The 8,031-nt window shown below is 38.2% G+C and overlaps 1 protein-coding gene across 7 annotated transcripts in view; it reads right to left on the bottom strand.

Moving 5' to 3' along the window:
• arhgap9 (Rho GTPase activating protein 9) overlaps positions 1–7,773 on the bottom strand; it is a 47,410-nt gene extending 39,637 nt beyond the window's left edge. For 3 of the 7 annotated variants that reach the window (XM_038697517.1, XM_038697515.1, XM_038697514.1), the window contains exon 1: positions 7,546–7,772. The gene's annotated coding sequence lies outside the window, so the exon portion shown is untranslated. Of the gene's footprint in view, positions 1–535; positions 611–7,545 lie in introns of all 7 variants that reach the window. The other 4 variants (XM_038697516.1, XM_038697511.1, XM_038697512.1 and 1 more) reach the window with 3 other exon arrangements.
• Positions 7,774–8,031: the final 258 nt, after the last annotated feature.

Genomic DNA, 8,031 nt, shown 5'->3' on the forward strand with positions numbered 1-8,031 from the left:
AATTAGCAGGAACTAATGATAATATTTAAACAGAGACTGAAATTTTAAAAGAAGCAATTGCGATCATAACACATTAGGATCTACCAAGGGAAAATTAGGCCAGTGTTTCTATTTGCAGGTCAGATGGCAGAGGAGAGGGCACTGGCGTCATATAGCTAAACATACAGAGAGGCCCATATGGTGTCAGAGACAGACACAGGCACCCTGTCAGGGCTGTAGAGAGGCGATGATAGTTTGTGCCAGCGGCTGATGGCACAGGGATTGTTGTGGTATCAACAACACAAATTGAGAGGTGAAGGAGAAAACATAGAGGCAAGGAATAATGGAAAATAGGAAGCGGGAAAAAATGGAGAGCAACCTTTCAAAAAGACAGAGAAGTGTTATTCGTCTGTCTGCCTTTGCTTGAGTGATTTCGCTACAGCTCAGACTGTGTGCATGCAAGTCATACTGAGCCGAAGAAATGGAGAGTACACAATTTGTGCATGCATGCGTGAGAGACAGAGAGAGAGAGTGAGAGAGAGAGGGAGCAACTAACCATGGTCCTGAAGTGAGCGCGTGTCTATGTCAGCGAGGTCACCAGCTCACTCTGTGTGCAACCCCACCGATAAACCTTAAAAACCAAAACATCACCAGTAGAAGATTATTAAAATGTATTTGAACAACTTCCTTCCAGCCCAAACGGAAGAGTCATTGCTTTCCCGCCTGACAAAGGTTAAAGAGCTAACACTGAGGGGCTATGAAAAAGGATGTTGTGGAAAACCACTACAATTGACACAAACCAGCAGCTCCCTCCTGCAGAAAATCACACACAACCTCTCTCTCTCTCTCTCAGTTAAGTTAATCCTATGCAGCGAAATGATCCTGCCTCCACTCATTCAACGCCTGCTGACCTTCCCCCATTTTGCCTGAGAGATAAAAGCAGAGCAAGAGACAGAGAGAGCATCAGCTGGCTATTACCCATTCATGCAAACCACAAACCATATTTGAACTTGAGAAAAGGAGCATGGCGAGAGGGAGAGAGGACCTGTGTTGACCAAACAAATGCAATCAGCTGCCTAGTAAATTGATTGAACTATTGATCAATACACAGAGCAGACTGGTCAACAGTGCCACTGGTCATCAGAGATCCACCACAAAGTTAAGCACATGCATGAGGACATTATGTTCCTCCAAATCATCTCAGAAGTGTTTAGCTACTTTCAAAGGGGGTTACCTGGCTATGTTTTAATGTGAAATGTTTCACATACCAGACAGAATCATCAGTGCGGAGGATGTGATGCTACACCACCAGCATTTCAAAGTCAGTCATATCAACAATCCTGAAAGGCCATTAGAATAAATTTTTTACCTCTGGTTTTGCATATTTTAGTCAGCCATTTTCCTAAGCATACATCAATTTTTAGATTTACTTCCCAACTTCCAGGCAGACTTGAATTTCAGCTCTTGCCACAATGGTACATAAATCCAGTTAACATAATCCATGAAAGTGAACATTTAGTTGCTTAACATTTTACAGATCTCCTCCAGACATGCTTTATATATGCATGAATACTCTGCTTTTGAATAACAATTTGTCTTTTCTGATGTGGATTTTACACAAAAGCAGCTTGATTCTCTAGTTATAAATTCTTAAATTTACCTGCTCTCACTCAATACTACAAAATCGACGAATAGGGAAATATTGGTAATTTCAAAACTTTAGCCACTGGACACAAGCTGTCTCCTACTTTACTGAAAAGTAATTTTTCAGCGTCTGTGCCAGAGGTTTAAAGTTTCCACATCATGGAAAATCACACTCATCTATGTAAACTGAATGACAAGTTCAGCTCCCACAGAGATTGTTTAAGATCATAGCGACTATCAATCACCACACGGCAGGACAGGAGCGGAGTGAAGGGTGTTGGTGGAAAGTATGGTGTCACATCATGACCATATTAATTCTATATGTTTGAAGTCGAAAGAGGGCGGCTTTAATAATCATGGCTACATGGTCTTCAAAGAGAGATGAGACATGTGGAAGAGGAGTATAGAGTGAATGAGGAACTTCAAAGGGTTTTTGCGTGGACTCCCATATCCGTATATGCATAACACGAACACACACACACATCCGTAAGTAGATTGTACTGTATTTACATATGAATGTCTATAACCAAAGGGTTCACAGGAAAATGAGAAAGAAGAACAAGTTACTCCACATGATACAATACTGTTCAGTAACTTTAATCACCACAGAAATAATTAGAAAGTGTGAGACTTAAAGTTAACAGGACTGCTGATTTAATATCTGTGTCAGCTGCTATTAGTTATTTACAGTGACATGAGACATGCCGACTGTGCCTGATCTCTATTGTTTTTCATGCAAACAAGCATCCAATGGTTTGTCTGCCCAACTGGCTGCCTGAGTCTTAACTTGAAGTGAGGTATGTGTGAGGTGAAGTATTGCATCATTTATCCACATCATACATTATGGGTAAAAGGCAGAGTATCTTGGATTAAGCACAGAAGTGCCTTGGAATTTTCCTAAAATCAATTCTAAAGCAAACTAAGTTTTATGTGACTAAATCTAAACTACACCTGAAACAGATTAAATAATTAAAAAAAAATTTAAAAAAGTGAAATATTAAACTTTGACAACTCAAAACCTTTTGTGTTTAATACTTACTTTTAGAAAACAGCAACCAATAACTTTGATGTGAATGCAGCTGCACTAATAGTCAAGTCAAGTAAACTTTTTCCATATACAGCAGCCCAAAATAACATGTTTGTCTCAGAAGGCTCTACAATATGTACAACATACAACACACTCAATCCTCAGATCTTCAATTCAGACAACAACATATAAAATTCGTCCATTCTCAGCTTGATGAGCAGTTCTACTGAGGACAGCCATGTGGGAGAGCATTCACTTTGTCTATGAATGTACAGTTAAAACTAGTAGTGCTGATGTCTCTCTCTCCATATGAGACACATGCCTCAAGCCAAAACAGCCTTTCATCCTCCCAGAGCCATGCATTATTGATGATTAGACCAGAGAGAGACACTGAAACACACACTACGTTTCCCAGTGTGACGACTGGCTGCCTGTGTGTATGAATGTATGTCTGAGTGTCCGTGTGTGTGTGTGTGTGTGTGTATGTGACTGAACAGGTGGGCTGGATTCTTTCAGCGATTAGTTGTGTAAATTGTCAGACAGCCAATCAAAAAGCAGATGATGACAGTAAAGCAGCCATTGGCTCATGCTCTCTACTATCATCATGACAACAACCACTGTGAACAACTACCATCTCCAGTGTCTCTGTATGTGTGTTAGGTGTTTCTTGTTTCACATAACAACATTTCACATGTGTGATGCCATCATTTCACGCGTTTGCTGACGCAATACTTTACAATGAACCCTGGAGCCTGCATCGACACATAGCAAACTTCTTCAGAAAGTTTTCAATTTCTCATTTCCTTCATTTGAATATAAACAACAACCAGACAGACCAGTGTTTGCCAGTTAGGCAAAGGAGTGCAGGATTGCTCAGGGGGCATGTTAAACTCTTGAAAGAATTAATTCAAGCATCACATTTTTAATTAGGGAAAAATTATGTGGGGGAAAGGAAGGCAAAAAATACACCGCTAGGCCTAGTATACTTCTATATTTAAATCATAATAAGTGTATGTTATTATCGCTTATATGCCAACAACTCTTGTTTTTGTTATTAAGTGATCTGTCATCATTTGACTGAAAAAATGTCAGAAAATTGTGAAACAATATCATAATGATTTCCATGCTGAGTCAAAATAGCTTGTTTTGTCCAATAACAATCCAATCAAATTGACAAAGATATAAAAACAAAGAAAAGCTGTATGTCTGTTAATTTGAGAAGTTGGAATAGGTAAATGTATATATTTTCCTTGAATTACTTAAAAGATTACAGAAATTATTATTTTTCTGCCAATTGACCTAAATTGTCCTTGGCTTACTCAAGTAAAACTGCACCAGCACTGTAGCGTTGTCCAACCATATTGATTTATTTCCTTGTTAAATACTACTTCATGAATATAAGACTAAAGTTGCCAGGGTATGGATTTTGCAGTGCATTGATTTTTGTCTGCAGCGATCAAACAGAATAAGAAGTGCTTAAATTATTTGTTATTCTATGTGATATAAACCCAAATAAACAATAATGTTTTATTCACATGTAAGGTGACCAACAGTGATAAGTATCAAACAAACAAGGTATTCATCTTTCACCATATTCCCACAATATTCCTCAATTGAAAAAAATACAATGTCACCCAGAAGTCAAGACTGATCTTTAGAGAATAACAAAATAAACCTCTACTTTGACCGGGCTCATGGGTTGTTGCTGAGCCTGTGGGAATGTGTGGTACATTGATGTTTCTAATGAAGAGCAGTGAGCTCCATTGATCCACCAGGGATGAGAGAGAGCTGTCAAAAGCTATCAGGCAAGTCAAAGACCCACTTTCAGCACTGTGCAGTTGAAGTGAGCACGATACTGTTGGGGCACAAGGAAGAGCAACTAAACCTCCCAAGGCAAATGGTATAGAGGAGAGGCACACGCAGACACAGCTTTGATGCCTTCATGGGTTTAAAGTGGTTATTCTTTCAATAAAGAAACATTTCACCAGTAACAATAAAGGTTTAGGATGTGCCAGACATTAGAAGACTGCTTACCCATGGTGCCTTCAGGTCTATTAATTTAAGTGTTCGGTGTAGTTGTTTTTCTAAGAACATCATTCCTTCCATTTCTTCCTTCTATACACTGGATATGCAGACAAGGGCTGCAACTAACAATGATTTTCTTAATTATTGGATTCATTGTTTAGTCTACAAAATGTTAGAAAACTGTACAAAAAACATGTCAATCACAATTTAAGAAAGCCAAAAGTGGCGTAATCAAATGTCTTGTTTTGTTTGACCAACAGACCAAAATATCCAGCTTACAATGACGTGTGATAAAGAAGAGAAGCAAACCCTCTCATTTGCCCTAATACAAACTTTGTTTCATTTTCAAACTATGTGAAAGTGTATGAAACGGCGTGGCGAGTGGTGAGTTGTTTATAGTGCAGTACCTGTGCAAAATAAAGGCTAGTAAAACCACAAATCATTACACAGATACTATTAGTAAATGTAGAATTAAACGGGATTAAAACAGAGCCCAGTGAGAACAGGTGGAGCTACTACACATGGGAAGCTGCTTTTCATTTACAGTAGACAATACAGTATGTTGGCTAAATATGAGGCTCGCTTTTTTTGCTGAGTTCTGATATAGTGTCAGAATCCAGCCACACTGTCATTTAACTATGTACCATATGTATACTGGACACCAACTGCATCTGGTTGCATTAATATTGCTTACCTACCAATTAGTAATAAAGTAATGAGCCAAACACCTTGCTGAAGAAACCCAAAAACCCCAAAAATGTCACTTGCAAAATATTATCGTACAAGATTCGTTGCACTAGTTGTGATGTACATTCAGTTCAGTTTACCGTCAGTGATATAAATAGAGTGAATTAGACAAATCTTTCATTCTGACCCAGTACAATTCAACAGCGCTAAAAACGGCAGCCTCCAAAATGACCACAAAATTAAATCAACACCTCTCTAAACTATTTCAACAAAAACTGAACAATACAAACTATATAAAGACAGGATTTATTGCCGAGCTGATGCATCACACAACATTAGTTTTAGCTTAGGTGTACCGCATAAACTGGCAACTGAGTTCAGGAAATTATATTTTTGATATAAATAAATAAAAAATTGAATATACCATAATTCTTAACCAGTTAGAGGCTCTCTCTTCTGATGAAACTATGTCACATGACGGCATTGGGTAATGGAAATGTGTTTGTGACTTAGAAATGGGGTAGAAAAGGTTTGTAGGCAAGGTAATCACAAAACAGCACATGAATACCAAAAAAAAAACATCCATCTGTAATATGTGCAAGTTTAGGACTACTTAGGACTCCAAATTATGCAGAGACACAGTTGTGTTGTGCCATTCACCTGGTCTGTATAGTACAAGGCAGATAAGTCAAATTAGTTTTTTGCTGCACTTTGTGATCTGCTACTGTATCATTTTGCTTTAGATACAGACAGCAGAATAATCTGACCAGTACCATACCATGATGTTAAAAGCTTCAGTCTCTGAATCTGTCTTTCACACTGCACCGCCCACAGTCTGCGAAGCACAGTAGCAATCACAGCGAACTTGTAACCCTCCTGCTAATACTGCCCATGGTACAGGGCACTTTTAATCAGCAAGGTTGCAACTGGAGAATTATCTTTCAAGCCTGTGTCGTCACAGTCTGGCGAAAAGGGGAGCAAATCTCCTGCTTTGCATGGATTTAAGAAAGATTATTAAACAGCAAAAATGCAATGCGTCAGTCAAACTGTTTCCATCACACCCTGTGGTTAACCCCTCCATGCACTTCTCTGTAGCACGTAAGGACTTAAGCTTGGTCGCAGTAGCATGCAAATATTTCCGTCTGGTCTGTCATATGTAAAACGTTGAGATTCGCAATTCTTATCAGTGTGACATTTAATGACTGGGAAACTGAGATGACCAAAAATTGGGTCACAGAGTCAGCACCACTGTAGTGATTAAATATTTGAGAATACATCATCCTCTGAAGGACTAGGTATACATAAATTAAAAGAAAGCGCAATTGATGTGAAAAATAAAATAAAAAAATAAGTGTGTGTATATGGGGAGGGGCTGGACAAGAAACTTTGAAAAATGGAAAAGACATCGTTGGAAGTTAACATGTGTTAAGTGCATGTTGGATCTATGTTAATTCAAAATATGTTGGGTCAATATAAGTTGGTCTTTTGTGATTCTCTTGCAGCGCCCCATCTTAGTAGGAGCAGTTGTGACAGTAGCTACATGTGGTTTGACACCATGATGTGGAAAAATAAGTTGTTTTTGAAAAAGTGGGCTTCTTATTTCTAAGTGCAAGATCTATTTGTGGAAACAATCGTTGTTTTTTTTTGTTGTTTTTTTTTTACAATTGTCTACACCTTTTTTATTTGCACAAACTTTACAGTAGATGGTAGCATTGTGATAAATGTATTATAATTTTATCCACGGAATCGAGGCTTAAATTAGCTTTAAAACGAATCATTCTGAAATATACTTTTTGAAATAAAGCATAATCTACAGTTTCCATAAACAAATACAATGGTGATTATTGGGTAAAAAGATCATTAAAACCATGAGATACTTATTCATACTGATGAGAGTTATTGTTTATATATAATTATAAGATCTAACAACTTGAAAAATGTTAATTAAAATCTACATTATATTTATGTGTATTTATCTAATTTATTTATCCCAATCCCAATCATAAGGTTTTATGATTCATAGTTTGTATAGTTGCACAAATATCACAGTCGATTAAAATAACAAGAGAAGCGCTTTATCTTGCAGAAAACATTTCCTGCAGTGAGCAGAAATTAAGCGGTCTGACTAGACAATTCAGCAGGAATCTCATCTTTGCATCGTGCAGGGACACAACATCACTCACCTCACAGCGACGTGATGACAGCTCAGTTGTGTTTTTTGGTGCAGGAGTTGCGTCTTTTCTCGTGGGAAGAATTGAAAAAATATATTGATAATTTCACCTAATTTATGGTAACGGAAGCAGAGAGAAGAACTCCGCCGTGCACTTTTACAAATTAACAGTGAGACATTAGCACTAAGTTACCCGGTGTAGCCCATGATATTACATCCGCCTGGCTCTTTAAGTGGATGAAAAATAGCATTCGCTGTGTGGGTTTGGTCGTTTAAGATTGGCTACAATCGCGCAATGTGATTTTACACGAAACCAATGAGATTACTAAGTGGGTGGGGCTGTGGTGCGCTCATTTGAGTGAATGGCGTCGCGGGGTATTTAGTGCATATGACAGTAGACGAATCCCGCCCGGCGGTGCTACGATAAAATAAAAAAAACCAAGCACAACTCCTGCATGTTGACGTTACGCTCTAAAGATTATTCGTGGGAAGTGTAGTC

Source organism: Micropterus salmoides, unplaced genomic scaffold, assembly GCF_014851395.1.
Source record: "Micropterus salmoides isolate LMB-PRFRI ecotype aquatic unplaced genomic scaffold, ASM1485139v1 Ms_hic_scaffold_4, whole genome shotgun sequence".
Classification (NCBI taxonomy): Eukaryota; Metazoa; Chordata; class Actinopteri; order Centrarchiformes; family Centrarchidae; genus Micropterus; species Micropterus salmoides.